This window comes from Rhinopithecus roxellana, chromosome 7 (assembly GCF_007565055.1).
Source record: "Rhinopithecus roxellana isolate Shanxi Qingling chromosome 7, ASM756505v1, whole genome shotgun sequence".
NCBI lineage: Eukaryota > Metazoa > Chordata > Mammalia > Primates > Cercopithecidae > Rhinopithecus > Rhinopithecus roxellana.
In genome coordinates, this window is record NC_044555.1 from 54,838,685 (window position 1) to 54,844,042 (window position 5,358).

A 5,358-nucleotide genomic window follows, 5' to 3' on the forward strand; every position below is an offset into this window, starting at 1 on the left:
ACCCCGTAAATATATACAGCTACTACGTACCCATAAAAACTAAAAATAAAAATTTAACATTTCTGTTCTTTAAAAATTATTATAAAGAGAATGAGAAGACAACCAAAGACTGGGAGAAAATATTTGCAAATCATATATCTTATAAAGCACTTTTATCCTTTCATTCCTAGTTTTCTAATATTTTTGTTAAGTTTTAGTTAGGAATGTAGATTAAATTTTGAAAAATACTTTTTTTCTGAATCTGTTGAGATGATCACTTTGTTCTGTTAATGTCATGAATGAATTAGATTCATTCCTGAATGTTGAACTAGCCTTGTATTTATTAATGAATATCACTTCATCGTTATATAACATCCTTTTATAGCTTGCTTGATTCAATTTGTCAATATTTTATTGAGAATTTTTGGATCTTAGTTAATGAGGGACATTGGTCTTTTCTGGTAATAAAAAACCAATGTCTTTTATTGGTCTTTCATCTATGTCAGGTTTGGCTCTTTCTTCTTTGACTCCTGGGTAATTCAGAAATGTGATTTTTAAGCACCATATAATTGAGACTCTTCTATGTATCTAAGTATTATTGTTTTCTAATCGGTTGTGAACAGAGGATGTACTCTGTATGATTTTCTTCCTTTGGAATTAGTTAAACCTTGTGTTATGGTCCCAGAATATAGTGTATCTTAGGGTTGGCAAAGTATGCCCTGTGAGCTGGCAGCTTGTTATTGTCAATTAAGGTTTTTTTTTTAATACGGTCACACCCATTTATTTATACATTATTTATGGATGCTTTTACACTAAAACGTCAGAGTTGAGCAGTTTACAAAACCTGAAATATTTACTATTTTTCTCTCTAAGGAAAAGTTTCCCAATTCCTGTATCTTACTGAATACTAAGCACATTTCAAAAGATGTGTACAGTCAGCCCTCCACATCTGCAGGTTACACACTCATGGATTCTACCGTCAATTGAAAATATTTTAAAACATAAAATAGAAATAAAAATGACAATACAATAATAAAAAGTAATAATACAAATTTTAAAAAATACAACATAGCCACACTCACATAATCGTATTAGGTATTATAAGTCGTCTAGAGATGATTTAAAGTACACGGGAGTATGTGCATAGGTTATATGCAAATACTATATACCGTTTTATATAAGAGACCCGAGCATCCAAGGATCTTGGTATTCACGGGAGTCCTGGAACCAATCCCCTGCGGATACTGAAGGAAGACTGTATTTTATGGTGTATATTAGTGGATGTATTTTATAAGTATCGATTACCACAAGTTGGTTCACAGCGTTGTTTAGTCTTCTATATCTTTATTGTGTATGGCCTTTTGTTTTATGAATTATTGAAAGAGCAGTGTTAAAATATCCAACTATGATTATGGGTTTCCTATTTTTTCCTTTCATTCTAAGTGTTAATACAATCATGAGTTTGAAATAGTGCTCTTTGTTTTTGTATCACTCTTTCTTTATAAATGGAGCATACCAAAGATTCGTGGGGGAAAAAAAAAGAGAGAAAAGAGCACACGATATGCACTTAATAAATGGTCTGTAATTCTTTGGCCCACTAAGCAGGCAAAGTGCTCAGGGCATCGTGAAGCAAGCCTGGTCAGAGCTTGGAATTCAGAGGTCTCTGCACGTGTGTGGGGAAAAGAGCTGCGTCTTTATTTTCACCCACCTCTAACTTAAAGTGATCATGTCCTAAAACTATGGGCCTAGGCATGAAACTCCATTGATAGTAGTACTACATGTGACTGTGTCGCCAATAAAAATTTCAGTATCACATTACACTTCTTTCACATTTCTCAGAGTATCACTTATGCTCAACACTACTTTGAAACTGTGGTAGTTATTATACTCATCTTGCGATAGTTATGTAAGGTTTAATAAAAAAAAAATCTCCTCATATCACAATATCTTTCTAAAAGTACAAAATGCCATCTCCATACAATGCATTTTTATAATCCCGTGTATTTAGTTATATACATTTATGTTAAAAATATCATTGTCTTAAGAGATCCACCGGCTGTACCAGGATACCAAAGGGATCCAAGGCACCAAAAGGCTGAGGATCCCTACTCTGAAGGTTAATATTAGGGGTCAACTTGATTGGATTGAATTGAAGGATGCCTAGATAGCTGACAAAGTATTGCTTCTGGGTAAGGGTGTTGTCAGAGGAGACTGACGTTTGAGTCCGTGGACTGAGGTGGAAGACTCGTCCTCAATGTGGTTGGGCACCATCCAATCAGCCGCCAGCGCGGGTAAGGCAAGGCAGATGGAAGTAGGTGGGACAAGCTGGCTTGCTGAGTCATCTGGCTTTCATCCTTCTCCCATGCTGGATACTTCCTTCTGTTCCTCCTGCCCTTGGACATCAGACTCCAGGTTCTTTAGCCTTTGGACTCTTGGACTTACACCAGTGGTTTGCAGGGGGGCTCTTGGGTCTTGGGACACAGACTGAAGGCTACACTGTTGGCTTCCCTATGTTTGAGGCTTCTGGACTCAGACTGAGTCACTACTGACGGCTTTCTTCCCCAGCTTTCAGACGGCCTGTCATGGGACTTCGCCTTGTGATCATTTGAGCCAATTCTCCCTGATAAACTCCTTTTCATACATATACATATACATATACGTGTGTGTGTGTGTGTGTGTGTGTGTGTGTGTGTGTGTATGTATGTAGGATACATATATCCTATTGGTTCTGTCCCTCTGGAGAACCCTGACTAAAACACCTACTCTAGGGGATGTTTTGAAATGAACATCCAAGGGCAAAGGGAAGGCAATGGACTGACAGGCCGGATGTTTTCACATATGTAATCTCATGTGCACAGACAATACAGAGGCTTCTGTGGTTGAAGTGCTGGAGCCAAAAAAGCAGAAAGTGAAGCTGAGGTTGGACCTACTCAGGGGTGGGGAGAGTTGGAGTAAGTTGGGCAGTTTCCATTTTAACCAAGAGACCACAGGGAGTCACCATGGGTCTGTGGGCAGGAGAGGGCACACTCCAGTGGTGTCTGAGGCTGTTGCTTCAGAAGCCCAGAGGCAGACCAGCTATGAGCTGGAGCACAGGAAGTAAAGGAACAGAAGAGGGGATCCATCAAGTGAGGGGGCAGGGGCAGCAGACAAATGTGGGCAGACAAATGTGGGCCCCAAAGGACTGGAACCCAGTCCATGGCACCCTCCCTGCAGCCCCAGTCAGGGGCAGGTAATGGCTCCAAGTCTGCCCTTTGGGATGCTGGCCTCTGAGAAGCGAGGTCATTGAGGGGAAGAGGCCCAGGTTGGGAGAAAGAAGGCTGTGTGAGGCTTCAGGGGTCCAGTTTTCAAGGTACTGAGTGGGCCACCAGGAGCACAGAGGCAGGCTTTTTCCCAATCCTGCTCTTTCATACACCACCCCACTCCCAAAGGAGCCCGCCACACTGGCCGCAGCTAGAATCTGTAAGAGACGCCAACATGACACAGTCCTGGGAAACCAGCTCCGTCAGACATGGCTCCTGCTACCAAGACCAGAGTGCCTTGACCTGGGCTTCTTTACACATTATCCCACAGCAGTGGTTCTTAAAGTGCCATCTCCATGCCAGCAGCATCCGCATCAGCTGGTACAGCGTTAGAAACCTAAATTATTGGGCCTCACCCAACTCACTGCCAGTCTATAATTCCAAGGCACTTTCCTCCATGTGCTTGTATTGTGACTGCGATTTGGAAATTTTTTTAGCTCCTTTTTTACCAGACACCTGTTTTCTTTGTGGAGGCCTCTTTATGTAGCCCTATCCCTGCTGACAAAGGGGCAGGGATAGGAGGGTCAGGTGCTGGGGTTGTGGTCTAATCTGAGTGGCATAACCCCTTTTATAATCTGTGGATGCTGCCTTTGTAGTGCTTCTGTGCTCTGAGTGCTCCTTCTCTCTTGAATTGGGAGATATGTGAAGGCCTCTTGGAGGAGGCAACACTTGACCTGGGTGTAGAGGAGAGCAAAATCAGTGTGGAGGATAGATCCTTAGAGGTTGGTCTAGACCAGGGCAGCTTCTGTGGATGCAGCACAGCCTGGTGGTTAACGTCCAGTCTTTTTGACCCAGCTCTGTGTGTTAATTACTATTTATTTTGGAAAAAATATTCAAATTCTCTGAGTCTCATATTCTTTATCAAGTATAGCCAACAGTAAGTCACACCCCATTGGGAGAGCCCTGCCTGATGAGGATTTGTTCAGGTAACAATCCCATGTAATGTGCTGGAAAATACGCTTCCAGAGAGCTAGCACTTCTTATCTACTATGGACATGTGTGGGTCAAAGAGAGTATGTGGACACTGACACGTGGGACAAGAGATATGACCACTTTTTCTTTTTAGCTTCAACCATGTGTAGATAGCAAGCATTTTGCTATCCACCAAATGCTTTACAAAGATTGTTAGTTTTAGTCTCCTCTACAATCCTGGGAGGGCTGTGCACAAGATTCTGTTACTACTTTATTCCATTTAATAAAGAGATATATGATATTTGCAGATAATGGAACAGCAATCACAGAATATTTGAAGTTAAAGCTTTCCTCAAAAAATCCAGATCATAATGTTGCCACGTTGGCTACCATTTAGGAGCAGTTTCAGCTTCCCTTATACCAGGAGAGAATGCCAAATCTGAGAAAGGGACTGCAGCTAGAGGTGGAGCTGCAACTGGCCCAGTGTCGCCGGTTAATAAATGTCAAATATGGGATGAGATTTCAGTTCAAATCGTTCTGGTGCCTCAGTCATCTTCTGCCTAGTTAGGCCTCACCACAGGTACCTCATCATAAAGAAGTAGAAATCATAGGCCAGTCAGTTTAATTCTCTATTAAAGGGTTGGTGAGAAACAGGGTTCAAATTGTAAGTTTGCATATAGAATACAGGTGTGTCTTTAAGGGGACTCTTTTAAAAACAGATCAATTTAGGGCATGGTTAGAGTCTGGATAAGGCCTCATTTGCATACAAAAAGGATTTTCTACACCTGTCCTTAGAAACCAACTTCTCTGATACATTTAAAACATGATGCAGTTTTTTAAAATTTGATTTTCTATGCACTCCCTTCCTCAACTCCACTTGCTCCACCTCTAGCTGCAGTCCCTTTCTCAGATTTGGCATACTCTCCTGCTATAAGGGAAGCTGAAACTGCTCCTAAATGGTAGCCAACGTGGCAACATTATGATCTGGATTTTTTGAGGAAAGCTTTAACTTCAAATATTCTGTAATTGTTGTTCCATTATCTGCAAATATCATATATCTCTTTATTAAATGGAATAAAGTAGTAAAATCAGGAATTTTGAAAAAATAAGTCATTTTAACTTAAGCAAAAGTAGTTTCAACAGAGTGGTGCAAGCAGAAACCAGAATG